Source organism: Bombus flavifrons, chromosome 14 (genome assembly GCF_040668555.2).
Source record: "Bombus flavifrons isolate JBK064 chromosome 14, iyBomFlav1_principal, whole genome shotgun sequence".
Classification (NCBI taxonomy): Eukaryota; Metazoa; Arthropoda; class Insecta; order Hymenoptera; family Apidae; genus Bombus; species Bombus flavifrons.
In genome coordinates this window covers 1,633,238-1,650,108 of record NC_138455.1, presented here as the reverse complement: position 1 = coordinate 1,650,108, position 16,871 = coordinate 1,633,238, and the positions used below count along the sequence as shown (strand labels likewise).

The 16,871-nt window shown below is 35.6% G+C and overlaps 1 protein-coding gene across 2 annotated transcripts in view; it reads right to left on the bottom strand.

Annotated features, from left to right (window-relative positions):
- The window catches only part of LOC138187003 (dipeptidase 1), a 144,112-nt gene extending 128,592 nt beyond the window's left edge, over nucleotides 1-15,520 (bottom strand). The window contains exon 1 of one of the 2 annotated variants that reach the window (XM_069127415.1): nucleotides 14,925-15,520. The gene's annotated coding sequence lies outside the window, so the exon portion shown is untranslated. The remainder of the gene's footprint in view (nucleotides 1-14,924) is intronic. The other variant, XM_069127416.1, reaches the window with a different exon arrangement.
- Nucleotides 15,521-16,871: the final 1,351 nt, after the last annotated feature.

Below are 16,871 nucleotides of genomic sequence, written 5' to 3'. Positions count from 1 at the left end.
CTATTGCGATTGTGATTTGATGTTGGTTTTGGTTGTAAAAGATACGCGTCCTGTGGTGTTCACGTAATTTGGAATTTGTAATAATTTTAGATGGGAGTTTTTGGTATCGCAGCTATTATAGTAATACATATGTAGTTTATGGAGTCATAATTATACGGAGTTTTATGCAGTTCACATACATTTCTGAGCGTAACAATAACACCACAGCATCAATTTTCGAACGTTCTGGAGTTCTATGAAGTGGTTTTTAAGTATTAACAATATCATATGAAAGGGATTGGGCAACGTTATATGTAATGAAGAAAATTCCAAAAAGTATTTGAATTTGCAATTTGAATTTATTTGAAAATAATAATAAACAAAATATTTCTCTGGTGAGCATCTATATGTACCAATGTATTTACAACGTATAACAATTTATTGAATTACAACGAAATGATAAAATTATAATGTAGGTGGTTAAAATAAGTAATTTTAATAACGAGTATGACTTCCATCTTTATCTATTAATTCTAAGATGCGATTTGGCATACTTTTAATTAAATTTTTCGGAATTCCTGATTTGATTTTACACTTCAGCAACAACTGTTTTTAACTACAAAATTTGATTTTATACTTCAGTAACAACTGTTTTTAATTGCAAAATTTTTGAAAGTTGAATGTTTGCATAAATATGCCGTACCATAATGCCTCATAGATTTTTGATTGGGAAGCATGCAGATTGTTTGAATAAATTCATGTTAAATCTTTCAAGCCATGCTGTGAGTTCTCAGCTTTTGTGTATTGGGGCTTTATCTTGCTGATAAGTATTAAATTACTAAGTACTACATTATTTTTCAAAATATCAATATCAATCTCTGTACTATTCATTTCTGAAATAGGGAAAGCAAATTGAAGCTTACCCCTGCAGCAGAATGCACATCACATGATAAGTTTTACTCCACTGGAATTATGCTTAGAGAAGTACTTTTCTGCCTTACGAAGCTAAATAGTGAATTAAGTAAGGCATATTAAACATAAACTTAGCTCTCGATTTATTAATGTTATAAATTAATGAATTGAAGTCTGACTACGTTGTGGCGTTTTAAGAACGTAGATGCAGACATCATTTTTTGTTTTGTAATGTACGGATTACGTTTAAAAACACGTTGAACGATCCAACCTGAAAGGTTGAGATTACATTCCTTCACAGTTTCTTTTTAATGTAACTTTTTAGTGTATTGCGCGCAACTTTAACAATTTGTCTTTCAGTACGGCGAGATAACTTCCTTTTAGGTGCACCATTCTTGTTTTCTTCACGCGTAAAAATTTAGTACAACTTTATGAAATCGCCCGAGTTTACGTGCGATTTCAACAATTCTCAATTTTTGTTCTTTGTATGCTAAAATCGCACCTTGTTCTTCTTCGGTGAGATAACTATCGCGTAGCATTGTCTAAATTAATCGAAAAACTTTGTGTTCGCTAAACACTTTATAAAAGAGACACTTGAAAGAAGTTAAAAGTGAAGCTGCCGCTATTGCCTTGCTCCGATGGTAAAACAGTTTCTGATTATATCTTGACATATGCATAGACAACTTGGATGGTTTTCGCTTGAAATCTGTTAGCATCAGCAACGCTCTTCCACATTATGCAAGTGACTTCTTCAAATTATTTTCTTAAAGTTCGAAAATGTTAAAAGTATCAGTGGTGCTATAGTTATGCTCCAAAGCGTATGTGTCTGATCTATACTTTCTTCTGTTTCAATAAATCGGATTAAAATAATTTATATGTACATCAATATTCAAAGTGTATTTATGATTTATTGTATGTTATACATTTTTATGTTTCGAGTATATACTTGTGTTATGAATCGTTATATCGAACTGAAAAGAGGAAAGTGAGAACTCTGATCGACAAATAGAAGAAAATCTCAAGATCTTAGGACATGTGTGAACTTCTATGAGAAAACGTGCCCAAGTGTCTATTGAAAGAAACGATAAGAGACAGATGGTACGTTTACTCAGGAACAAATCAAAAAGAATTATTTTTATACCCGTTATAAGAACTTTTCCAATTGTTTGGACGAACGAATCGTATTTTGTATTTTTATCAAAGCTTTATTTATTTTACCATTTATTTTTCCTGCTCTTGCGGACATTCTGTTTCAATTTGGTTCTACTCAAACGCTATTTTCTTTCGCAGTGAAAACAAATTTATGGATTCTAGTAATTTGTAGATGTTTAATTGAAACGTAACGTTTAGCTAAAATGAATTTTATAATATAAAAGTTTTCGCTACAACTGAAAATATAAAAAATCATTTTTTTTTCAATCAATACTCTACTGGCGTGTCCCTTAGAATCTATATACATGTATGTTATTTAAACAGTTTTTATATATCTAGGAAATAAAACTGTGGTAAAAAAGCAATGATAATATAATTCAAAACTTAAACAATTTGATTAATTTCTCGTAGAATTTTCTTCTTTAAACATTTCACCCTATCTTGTTGAAAATCACAATAAATAGTTATGTTTCCCTTTCCTTCTTTCAATAATCTTCAATATTAAGTGTTACGTCGCGTGATATAAACTGTGTGACGTCCCTCGTTATTTGGCCGCTAATAAGGGTCCGCTGACCGTAAATCAAATTCTCAATAAACCTAAGGACCAACCATAACCTTAGACTTTTTAACTTAAGTAGTTTTAGGTGCACCTATTCATCTTTAACGTGCAAATCCTTAATTCCATAAATGTTTTCGGTTTATGTATAGTCCTTAGAAAAGTCCGTAGGTTTATTGTGCGCTCTTAGAAATTACGGAAAAAGCTGATAGTTATATTATATAACGCGAAAAACCGGACATTTACCTAATGGAAAATGCTGGGTTTTCCCATGAACAAGGTCACCCATGAGCCACGTTGGTAGGAGGCTTCCTCCTCCTATCTTCATTCATTAACGCTGGCCATAACCAATGGGTATCGCGGTATTCATAACGAAAAATGTGAACAACGAATCCGCTTCCTTCGTTCAAAAAATACCTACACACCGAGCTTTCCTCCGTAATTACATGAGAGCGGAAGTTCAATTAACTCTCAATTGTAACATACTCAACACCTCAAGACTTCTTCGACGACAACATATCTACTAGGACTCAAGCTCTGTCTTCAGATCAGTCATCATCTCTACACTGATTCTCTCATCTAAGAGCAATCCATTTATTCTTCACTTACCTCTTACGCATCGGCGTTACTATCTTGTGCAAAGTTGTTGGAAATACATATTTTATAACCCTGTTAATCGCAGCGTTATACCACCTCAACCACCCCTATTATCTCAACGGAAATCAGGAGATTGATCTGTTCCTAGTGATCGCGTCTCCTCGCGACTGGTCGAAAATACACCAAGGATATCTACCTTCACTACTAAAAAAACTTCCTCGTTCAACATATCGCTCTGAAGCAGTCAAACATTATTTACATAATTTTTAATCTAACTTTCCTGTCACTCGACAAGATAATTTGCCCGCTATGCAAATAAAAACGTTGCCCCATCGCCAAGTACTCTTATTAAGCCTTATCAAAGCAGCGTAGATAAAGTGAAGATTCTCCGCCCCACCCGCCATGAAACTTTCGCTGAAATTCAATTCCGAATTACCGGTCAAATTAATTATTCGAACGGACAGGGAATCGCTGGATGAACGTATTTCTCGTCAAAGATCGATTAAATCCATCCACCTCTGCCCCGCACCTCCTCGCATCACTGAATATTCCCTCTTCATAAATATGCTAATGTTACACAAACACAAATGCAATCTGACCGCATTCGTCGTCTAGCAATCGTTTTAATCTCTTGTTAGTTTGAGGAAGCAATCGTGCTCACTTCCTGTCTCTATCCATTTCGATCCTTTCCCAATCTCAGCCTCTCCTTTCGATTATTTAGCTTGGTCTGTCTGTAATTGAGCGTACAACGAATCTGTCTCACCGGGAATTTCGCATAAATCATACTCATCCCACTGGCAGAATCTGCATAAATCGATATCGATTGTTATTTTATGCGGCGCCATTTTTTATGCGGCTTACACCAGCCAAGACCGCGGAAGCCAGGCTGCATTAAACAATGTTGTTGGAGTATAGTGCGGATGCTTTTTGAGACTGATTTAGCGATTTGGCATAATTTTGTTGCAGCTACTACAGCAGATACGTGTCCCTCGGTTTACTAGAAGATAGAGACACGGTTTAAAAATTTGTACGTTATTCTACAACGTGTACATTGTGTACCCAATTTTTAACGAATCGGTGTAAACGAAAATAACAAAAATTATATGTTTTTATCGTACGAAGAGATATTACAAACTCTAGATTTCGGGCAACGAATGTTTTTTAATCAGTATATCCACTTACAAGCAGATCGTTCTCATCTAATGAAAATCTTTAACGCCCTGTTTACAATTTTGTATACTTTTCATTTTCGAAATTACGTAGTTCAGTCGTTCGAACTATCTTTTAACTTCTATGTTAGCGTAATCGATGCCGACAAAAACTGCTGCGGGCAACTTGATCGAAACACGAATTTACAGGTCGTGTGCGGTTGTCTGGCCACAAATGACTCACTCCACTAGTCTCTGCTAACTCTCCTGTTCGCTATACAAAATTCGTAACACTCCTCCTCCCGTATTTACGTTTCATCAAAGCTGTTAGGCCGTATTATGACGAATAATAGATGGGAGTAGATTACTGAATTGCCCCTTACTCAAAGATTAACTCCTGATTCCTCTATAAAATGATTTTCCTAAAGGAATAAACTAATTCGTATCTTTTAAGACAATTAATTCTCTTAAAAAATTAATTCTCTTGTTGTCCTCATTAAATTAAAAGAGTGACGATGTGCGTTACTCCTTTCAAAAGTAGTTAAATACAAAATATACAATATTTTCTCTAAAGAAATAGGAAATAATTATATTCTTTTGAGGTAAATAAATTCATCTGTAAAAAGGTTGAGCTCTATTTAACTTTGCGCTAGATTTCCATATTACGATAAAGTCTACATCCATTAAAAATTTAATTATAATCTAATATGCATAATTTTAAAACATTTGTTTAAAGATGAACTTTATAAATACTGTTTATAATCTAGCAACTTTATAATAAAAGAAAATGACATAGTGTCTCTCTTTATTTTCATTTCTGAAATATGCATCTATGGTTTGTCAACAAAAATCAAGAATACATACCTCGTACTGTTTCGTTTAATATCGAATTTTTTAATTTACCACCACAAACTTAAATTTACGTTAGACGTAACTTAATCAAAAGAAATACACCTTCGAATTTAGCTACGTGTTAAATTTATTTGCTATGTAAATACATCAAGTATAGAGAACAAAGCATCAATGGATGCTTACCGTCAAATCGTATATTATGTTCTGCTTCTTCTTGCTGACGTAAAAATTATTTATTGCTATTTTAAAAACAGATTCCAATCTAACAATGTATGCCATTGAAGAAAAACGTAAAGAGACAATATTAGTTACAATTTCGTAAGCTTTGGCGACAAGTTTCACGCGACTCACGTGTCGTATTCAACGACGTTTTCTCAGACGAATGCTGAGATTCGTGTGAAACGAATCCCAACCGAAAACATCTTCGTTCGATACGAAGCTTGGATTCACGAAAGAAAAAGCGAGAAAAAGGCAGCAGCGTGTCTTTGTTGGAAGTAAGTGGACCGATAAAATCTCGACGGCTTCCTCACGATAATATCATTTCGAGATACTTTCACGGGGAATTCACCGCACACGGCACTCGCACGACGAGAGAAAAGAATACCAGTGACGACAAAATACGATCGAGTCGGTTGAACGGATCTCCCAGGACCTTTCGAATGAATTTCTCGCCGCGTTTTTCATTCGCTTGCTACGTCGCGAAACTCTTCGGCTCGATCCGGATGAAAAGCTTTCAGAGATAGAAATCTGATGGACGGGAGTGCCCGTTCCTTCTTGCGAAAGTGAAAGTTCAGCTTTTTACGATCAGTTCGATTACGTTTAGATTTTACATCATTACCTTAATTACGTATACATTTCTTTCATTATCCTTAATTAGGCTCAAATCTTTTTAAGATTAGTTTGTTTAGATCCTGTCTAGATTTCCTTTTGTAACTAAACCAAGTGTACAAGTAACATTTTTTTTATTTCGACTTAATTATACCCATATTTCTTCTACGATTAACATGGTTGCGACTGGATTTCAGGACTTATTAGAAAAATGACGATTATTTGTGTAGTTGGTAGGAAAAATAAGTTTTTAGCTGTTACACAGTTTTAGTTATTGATAGTTGCAATTACTAAGAACTGAAACAGCGTAATATTATCACCATTTTATTTTCTAAAAATTAGTGTTTAAAACTTGATGCTTAAAAAATATAACAAAAACTGCATTATAATATATTAGTGACGTTAAAGTGGATTTTTGAAAGCTTCTTCTTTGCTACGAGAACGTTAAATATTTAGAAAAAGACGAATTTGAAATTTAACTTTTAAAAGCATGGCGTAGCAACTTCGTCGTTTTCAGATTTTGAGCAGACTTGATCCAGCCTTAAGTATTGACTTAAATCATCTTAGCTTCCCCAGTTTACGTTTTATTCCAATTATGCTGAAGATTTTTCGAAAACTTTCATGTTTAAAGTAACCTAGCAAATAAATAATTTCAAAATTATTAAAGTGAACATTTCATATTGTTAGGAATTCTTTCAAAATATTACTTGACCCTACTCTGAGAAATAAACTTAATGCTTATAAACGGAAATGTATTTTAATTTTACTACAAGGTGAGTATGTAAGCCCATAGTTAGTTTAATAATAACGTAGCTCGATTTTCTCTAGTAAACGTTGTCACAAAGTGCAGGAACAAATATCTTTCAGCAACAGATTATTATTACGAGGTTGACGTACACCGTGTGAACCAAAATTTCCGGCTTCTCTCTCGGTTCTTACGACAACGCGTGAACAGTGAGCTTAACGTGCAGTTCAAACATCCGTAGATATTTGGACTACATGAGCTTATCTAAAATCTTTATGCACTGAGCGAATGTTTGAAAACTTATCGGGATATATGACATGTTACTAATTAAAAAAAAGTATCGATTAGATTACGATTCCGTTATGAAAACTGAAAATAATGAACAATAATAAATAAGTAATAATTAAACGGAAAGGAAGATGAGAAGAGAGTAACGTACAAAATCATGATGCGTTATGAGGAACGCATGCAAGTAAGTAGAATAGGGATGTGAATGATCGGACATAAGCGTTTAAGGCACATTCCAATGACACCGACACGAAACAAAAGGAGTACATCAATTCCGCGTAAGCACGGGTTGTTTCTCGAATCGCAACGTGTAATCTGCAAAGCAGTTTATTGTCTGCCACGATGAGAATGTAAACGTTAATTACATTGTAATGTAATTATGTGTTCTAATCACGACTGCCATAAGTACGCGACTCTGATAGAGTTGATCAACGAGCAGATCGGATGAATCATTTCACTACAAGGAGTCAGGATTCTGTATCTTTAGCGTCCAACTATCGAGTGTAGTTTTGAGAAAAAAGGTTAAAGCACATGTGCTGTATAAACGAATGCGGCAAAACATATTGCATTCAATATGCTTTTAACATACTTTTAATATGAGAAATCTTTCTATATCGGTTAGGTTTAGAGCGTGTCTAATTTAATATCATATTACAATCATGTTCTCAAAACATAGCTAATCCTAACATTCCATCTAACCGAAATTTAACAATAAACTTCAAGATACTTTTTCAGGCGTTTTGTATTTTTAAAATATCGAGATATTTTATGTACTTTAATTTAGTTCTATGAAATTATTAATGTTCTTCCAACATTACATTTAGTATGCATCAATCTACAACATTGCCAATTTACTTTATATTTCCCAAAAGTGTTACAAAATACATAATAAAAGTCACAATTTCGAAAAGTCTGTTATTTAAATCACTGCGTGATTTCCATAAATGAATTGTCATTTTAATCATTCTTCTTGTTTTCCAACGGGAGAAAATATTCGAGAAAACAAATTGCCTCGGAGACACAAAACTTACTTCGGACTCACGAAGAAATTAAGGAACTTACTATTCGCGTAATAGAATATTAACAATCTAAGTTAAAACTTTCATTCCTTAAAATTTCGTTCCAAATTCTATGAAACTTCAGCGCATTCGCTTAATAATGTAAGTAGTGGATGTTCTCATTATTTGTCTTGAACTCGTTAATATCTTACTACGAAAGATTGTATCGGAATAAAGTTGGGATAATAAAATTTCGGGTTAACATAAAAATAATCGAGTTTGGGTACTTCGAAGTCAAATAGAATCGAAAGATGACAAAACTTTGTTATCATGTTTAATTATTTAAATCGATAGCTACGACATCTATGTTATAATCGAACAAATAATCATGTAACAATGATAGCTCGGTAACTAGCACATTTTGGTATTCTAATTAATTCGATGGCAAGCAATCATCGAGCTTGAAATCCGAAACTTAGTTCGAAGTGATTCGCGATCGATTTAATTATCGAGAATCTATAAAAAGCGGGAACGATCTTGTTTGAGGCAGAAAGAATGAAATTGCGGCGGGCTGCGTAAAAATCAACGAGCTGGGTTCCCCAGGTGGTATCGGGAGGAAGCGCAGCTATTTGCTTTCGAATCCGTCGAATTAATCACCCTAGAATATCAGTCTTGTCGCGCTCGATTGCCGAGCCGGTCTAACATGATCGAAACTCGCGATATTCCCGGTTTAGACTTCTACGGTTCGATAGCTTCTCTGGTGAAAATCGTTACGGTTGCAGTTCGTTGAAATACTGTTATTCATGAAAGTACCTGGCAGAAAGTTTTCATATGCTTTTTATTTTATTGCGTTGTTACAATTTTTTTCAGGGATTGCTCGGATGTAAATTTTCGATTTAAATTCGCAATAGAAATGGTAGAGCTTGCAAAACCAACTATAGAAAATTGCTATTCCCTTTGTAAAATTGCAAAATGCGAAAAAAATTTTGTAGAGAATTACTTAGATATGCCAGGAAAATTTTTACATTGAAATTCGCATGTTTGCATTAACTGAAATTTATGTTGGGAAGACAGGACTGATGCACGGAGTATTAATCAAAGAATCAATTAGCATTAATATGGAATTATCCGAATGTCTTTTAAATACTCTGTATATATGTAATTAAAAATATTTGATACAAAAATGAGCAAAATTTAAGAAAGGAAATGACATAAAATAGTAAAAGTTATTATTTTATTTATAATTAATAGCCAACGGTACTAAAATTAGTTTATCTTGGACTATATATATATATATATATATATATATATATACTTCAGAAGTTTTCAAATTTTGCCAATACTTTACCTTATTTCCACGTAATATAATATTTCGCGCTTGGGTTTCAAACTATTTTCCAAATATCCTCGTAAATACTCATTGGAATCTCTAATTATCACTTTGCGGCGTTCATCGTGCAACACCCACTTATCATTTACTTTTCCAATGAAATCGACGAAAAATAAAACAAAAATACATATCATTCCCATTTATTTCGATATATTACATTACTTCACTTTGACTGGTCGGTTCCCCGCACTGTAATTTCACTGCACGTGTTCTCATTGGCAAAATATCACTGTGGTATCCTAGTCGCACGTTAATTAAAGTCTTTAACACGAATTCAATTCCAATTAACGTTTGATATCGGTCACGGTCGTTTGAAAGATCAGAGATACGATTTCCAACGTCGGGCACATACTCAGAAGCTGAAATTATTCGCAGATATCAGCTCTTTCGCCAAACACTTGCACGATTAACAGGTTTCACGAGTAACAGATGGAACAGGAAGAATCTGTTGATATTAAACTCTGTGATTCGAGATTCACCATTCATGAACACGAGAATTCGCAAACGACTGCTCGTTGCTTTGTCATGAAAAGGTAACGTAGTATCTAATGTAGACGACTATAAGAATCTAATTGCAAGAAAGTTTACAAAGATGATTATAATTAGAAGACGATTGTACTTTTACACTTCCATGAGAAATTAACGTACATACAATATCTTGCGAAAAGTGAAACAAATATAGTTTCCACGTAATTAATTTCTTTAATTTCTCTACATAAAGTCGACTTCTAACATTTGTTTATGATATTCATCGAATATATGTTCGTGATATTAAAAAATAATTCTTTTACTTTTATTCCAAGATGAAGTTTCTTCATTCCACCTAAAATTCTTTCAAACCCGAGTTATCTTTCGGTCACGGAAACCAGAGATCCTCAAACCAACATTCCCTTCCTATAAACGAAAAGAGCCAGCTAAAAAGGAAGAACAAATGAAGAAAGAAATCAGATAGGAAACGTCTAGAAAGATAACAAGAGGTCTCTATTTATCCAGACATTGCTAGAGGCTCATTGTCACGTACGTTTTATTTACGACGTGGTTGAACCGTTGCCAATCAATCCATCGACTCCACGTGCTTCTGGCGAACACGACACTAGCTTCTAGTCAACGATCGATATCGAGCGGATATCAGGCCCGATATCGAGCCTCGGGGCGATCGTCTCGTGAAAATCTCCGTGGCACCGGTGTAAAAAGTCTGAGAAGTCTCCCAGAGAAAGAATTACGATCGACTGGCGACTATCGAACGTGTGTGCGTTCGATGGAAAGAATGGAGGTACGCTCCTCTCGAGGAAAAGCGTGCGAACGCGTCGCTTCTACGGAGCCGCTGAGGAAACAGGCGCGACATGAAGCTTCGGGAAAAAAACGAAACGTCACGCGAAGCAACTGGTTGCAAAGGCGAAGAAACCGAAAAGAACCGGCGCGAAAAGAGCTCCGCGGAATATTCGCCGTGGAGAATCGTTTTTTGGAGATTGTGTCTCGCGAAACTCTTTTCGCGACTGCTCCGGGGTGCCGCTAAAGGGATGATCGTGTATTTGCAAAGTTTCTGAGGTTCGGGTGGGAAAACTGAGTTGGTGTTGCGTTCCATTTGGGAATTCAGTGAGCCACGATTTCTATGTTATTGTGTAGTACATATTACTATTAGATTATCTCATAAGTAGATTGTCGTGTTCGTGAGAATCTATATTTTTTGGATAGACGACTAGAGAAAATACAAATCTTAAATACAAATCTGTTTCACTTATTGAATGTTACAAGGAGGACTATGTCTTGAATAGTTCATATATTTTTACATATTATATTTGTGCATATCTTTAAACCCATAAATGCATAAATATCCGCAATCCACTTATGTATTATAATATGGTTTCTTAAAAATATATTAGTTTATTCAGAAAATTCGTAGCGATAACTGAGAAAGATTTAAAGCCGACATATTGTCACACAATTGGCATTTTATTGAACAGCATATGCGCCACTTCTCTTAATATCTTTTTTCAATCAATGAATTTCAGAACTTCTTTTTTAATTTTAAAGAATGAATGTCTTTAAAGCAATACTGAAATTCGTCGGTCATCCAAACACTCACAATTTCACTGCTTATAAAAGAAAATATAGCATACTATTTGAAAAAATGAAGGTAACCTTGAAATATCGTACCCTTCCAAATAAGAAAAAAAAAAAAAATAACAGAGTTCTGTATGACATTAGGTTGTCCTAAAAGTTCCTTTCGTTTTATAAGGAAGTAATAGATGCACAACATTTTTTGTTTTATATTATTTTATTGAATTACGTTTGATCCATTTTATTCTATTACTATAAAATGGATCATATATAAATCCGTAAAATAATATAAAATAAAAAATGTTGTGCATCTATTATTTCACTTATGAAACGAAAGAAACTTTTGGGACAACCTAATACAAACTTCGTGAATAAAGATTTCTCATATCTTTAAAAATTGTGAGAAATATTCAAAGGGATAAAAATTATTATGTTACTTAGTATATCGTTCCATCATTCTTGCAATATTGTGCTTCATAACCTGATTAATATCCTTGTACGTGAATTTCAATAATCGAATTGAAAGTTTAAATATTATGATCAATTAATTTCTGTCGTCCGCGTGTGTATGTTAAATCCGCAGTTATTAGTTATTTGTAAACGTTACATGTTTTAAAAATACGCAAATGAAAGTGATTCATTTGGTTCCATATGTGATTAAAATGATGGATTTTAATGTCTCGCCCTTGTAAAATATTGAAATATATACCGTGTATTAACAATCATTCTAATGCTCCATAATTTTATAAATTTGGTTTTTCCTGCTTGATAAAATAAGAACAGAATAGTTAGTCCAGTTTATTCGGGACTAGTTTACTTCAGTCACTACTAGCATTATTCTGATATCTTAGTTTACTTAAAAACGCCATGCAACACGAGACGTCGAAGGAATATGTATTTGAACATGTACGTCGATCTATGACCCGCGGCTGCCACTCGTATCAAAATGGAAATAGGAGATATCAAACATATCTCTCAAATCTAAAAACAAACTCACATGTATAACATCGACATTTCGTCATAAAGTATTTTCTATTCTTCTTGGCAAGCACCTACTATTATAAACATGAAAAAAATTCTTAGATCCCTTTTCTTTCTCACTTCGTGTAATTCCTTGGTCTTTACTCGAAAAACGTATAAAGACTCAAAAATGCGAAGTGTCGTCTCTTTTATAAAATCAACGAAAGATGATCAGAAGTATTCAGGGAGCTTAACACGAATTCTCGACACGTGAGATCAAGACAGAAAATAGAAGGAAAGAAGAGAAAGACGAAGCGGAAGAATCTACTTCAATTTTCAAAATTACGTTCTTCCGCTTATCTCGCGTCGACGAAGCCGCGCCAACGAAAGATCGCGTTTCTCAACTAGTCTCACCTCTATTTCGCAAGACTCCCGTGAACGAGATCACGCGAGGACGCGGCGTGAACTTGTTAACGGAAGTAAACGAGCCATCCTGACGACGCGACGGGGCGTCGTCGCGTGAAAATTGTTTGTCGCGGCAGATCCGCGTGGCGATTTAGCCGGACGAGTATTAGGAACGCTCGAGTCGGTGGAAAATCATCAACGGGAGCGAGAGTCAGCCTGATTTATTTATCTATTAGCTGACACTGTACTGAAACGCATTCATACACTCGATACGAATGTGTCCAAATTCTTAGAGTATCCGAAAAACGCGAGAGACTAGCGGAAAAAGTTAAGAATTTTTGCAACTTTTTCAATTATATTGCAATATTCCAATATGTACAGTGGTGAGCGTAGTTTTTCGACCAAATATATTTTTCAATATTTTCAAAATTTTTATCTACGTAATATTATATAACTATATAAATAGTGTTTAATGACTGTGCTGTTTTCTTTTACATGGCATGCATAGTATTTACTTAGTAGTACTTAGCAACATCTGACATTTTATAATAATGTGTTTACTGTAATAATAATCTCTTCTCTCTAAACCTGACATCTTCTAAAATAACAGGAAAATATTTCAAACAGAAACTTACTTACAGAAATTTAGGATACTTAAAGTTTGCTAACATTTTACGAATTAAAAAATTAAAAAATTTTCCAACTGTCAGATTCTGGATGTGGCCATAGTTCCATTAATTTTTCCATGGAACCTGACGTCCATAACAAAACAAACCCATATTTCAAACAGGACTTGAAACTCACTGCCAGATTCTGAATATGACGAGAGTTCCCATTAATTCTTAAAATTTCAAATATTTTTACATCACAAGAAAATCCACCGAAAGATAGAATTTGTTCACATTTCTACGAAATCAAACCGAAGATGCAACCTCAGATTTGCAAACTGAGAAAAAGAATCTTGGGTCGTCCGTAAAAGCAAGAAACGGGATCCCATCAGCTATCTTCGTCATATGAATCCAGGTCAATCGAATCCTGTTAATTCTTCATACCGTGTCTGGTTTACAAACTCGAGTAAATAGTCGCGTAAAACGCGATACCAACAAACACCAATAAAAACATCCTTCCTTCCTCCTTTTGAAGTACAATTTAAAACTCCTGTAAAACAGGCAGCTTAACGAAAACAAGTATCGAAGATTCGAAGCACTTCGCGAACTTTGATCCTCCAAAATCCTGGCAAACAAACTTTGTGCAAAACCAGCTATGTATTTTTCACTTTTATTACAAAATCACCGCTAAAATTGACAACACACTCATATCTATCAATTCAAACACTAAACGGAGAAAAAGAGTCTCGAGAGCAGATTTTATATTACACGTTTCATTTCGAAAATCCTCAAAAGCAGACGCCTCTATTGATACGAAACAAGTCATACTCGTCACTCCTAGGATAAATCTATTGATACAATAGTTGTAATAGAATACAGGTATGTAACTACGAAATCGCAGAGTTTATTATGCTCCATGTATATTTAAAAATGTTGACAAACAAAGAGCTTATTAACCCCTAGGCCTCTATTCATATAAAGCAAGTTATATTTTCTACTTCTAATACCACTAACCCAATATAACTAATAACGTATTTACGCATGCAGAATTTATTGTATTTGTCCAGGAAATCGAAGAAAAGGGAAGTAGACTTCGCACTGTATATGTCGTTTTTAAACTAATTTTAAACTACTCAAAACAAAAATGTTAATTTCTGAACTCTCACTGAAATGGAACGAATTATATTTCTATCTTGTACGATAAAATCAACACCAGTAGAACTATCAACGTAATCATCTCTTTAGGATGCCAGACATTTAATCGGAAAACTTAGAGAAAGACAACATGTATCGTTTCCAAATTTTTCCTTTCTGATAAATAAAATGAGTCATATCCTTTGTTTCTACTACAATAACGCAATCATGGCCACGAGCAAAGATTGCCAAATATTTAATCAAGAAACCTGCAAAAAGAATCTTGAACGCAGATATTATACTCCACGTACGTCAACAAATTTCTCAGAAGACAGTGATTCCTCATCCCCGAAATCGTTTAGTTTGTAACTTTCCAAGACACTTAGCGAGCTTCCCTTAGCCACGCGTTTCCTCGACTTTACGATCTCGGCCGCAATCTTCTCTCCGACTTTCAGCCGACTCTCGATTCACGAATAAAGACGTTTCTATGAAGCTACTACAGAGCAACGACGTTGATCATTCTCATAGATATCTCCGATTTACGATTACAATTTACAAATCTCGTTGGTCCACTCTAACCAGGCGGAAAAGAAAGAAAAAGGGAAGGAAAGAGATATTTCTCGATCAAAGGACAACTGGCGCGACCAGGTATTCACGCGTGGCGATCACTCGAGCGAAAACAAGCGGCGAAGAATTACATTCTACTGGTTATCTGTCAGCCGGCCGTGTTCAACTACGGGCATCCGATTAGACGGTCGCGCGCACTTGCCAGGGTTTGTAACCACTAGACTAATTCACCAGAACCGGGGAGAATGAGCCACACAAGAACCGAGTATATATCACCGAGCGTTCTTCGAGGAGACGACGACGAAAAAGAAACAAAGAACAGAGCCGTTGCGCACTCGGCGACCGCCGCGGCAAGACTGGGGTCTGCTACCCGGCCGGGGTAGCTGCCATGGCAACCCGACAACCCCCGAAAGCTTCATCCCACGATCGGGTCCTCTCGCTCTTTTCCATGGTCTTCCGCAGTCGTCGATCTCTTCCCACGCGATCTCTTTCCATCCGTTGGAACCGTCGCTGCACACACGCTCTCTATCCTCTTCTTTTCACCTCTATTTCACGCCTACCTCTTCGTCCTTTCACTCGCGTCATTTCACTCGCACTTGCAGCCTCCCTTCCTCTGTTCCTCTTCGCCATCCTCCCTCCCCAATGTTCCTCTGGAGCAGAACGGAGCTGGCCTCGCGCAAGCTCCGACCGCTGCCGGAGGAAAAGTCGCAGAAGCTCGTGGCCTCCAGGAGAATGCTCTGTCGCTTCGACTCTCTCCTTTTCTTTCTATCTACAACGTGAACGTGCGCGCTCTCGCCCGTACAGGCACACCGTTACCGCGCGATTCTTCTGATACACAGGGTTCTTCTGGTTTTCTTGAGTCTTCTGCTGGTGAGATCTGGTGGCGAGCGATTTCGTGACGTTTCCGGAGGAATTGTTGGATTTTCCCTTTATGCGATCGACCAGCGGCGGTAATTGTTTGGGTGGTTCAATTTTTAGATGAACAGTAGGAAAGGGTTGGCACAGGGTTGTTGAAAGGATGCTGGATTTGGAAGATGGTTTAATAGTTATGACGGGAATTGTTTTTGGATGTTGGATGAGCTTGTTTTCTCTTTATGTTTTTATGCTTGTCTTCTTATGGTACATTATGCTGTTGGTTATGTTGGTGTCTTATAATAAATTGTGCTGCAACGCATATATAAGATAATGATAGCTCTAGCTGTCTTATAAAGAGTTGTCTAAATAACATAATCTTGTGATAACTAATCGATTCACAATTATTTTCATTGTTAAAAAATATGTCGGTAAAGATAATAATTCCAGGCAATTTCCTGCCGTTTTCTCTGTAGAAAGTAACTGCTTCATATGTTTCTCTTTCAACCTTTACAAATAATTTCGATCACTGTTTTGCATCGGAATAGCGTTCAGTATTAAGGAATAGGGTTATACAACGCTGAAGCTCGATTAAACGCTTAAACCTACCTTTCCCTCGCAGCGAAACTTTCGCTTGCGAGAAGTTAACTTGAAACAACTGTTGTTAATAAAGAAGTTGCTAGTTGCTTGCATAAAAGTTCCGTACTTGCGTAACACATTCTCGCGTTACTTGTACATCCTGCCATAACGTGTTAATTAGGCGAAGTGGAAAATCGATCCGTAAAGTTTTGCCACATCGATCGAATATTTAAGTCGATTGACTTTGCATATTGCTTGGC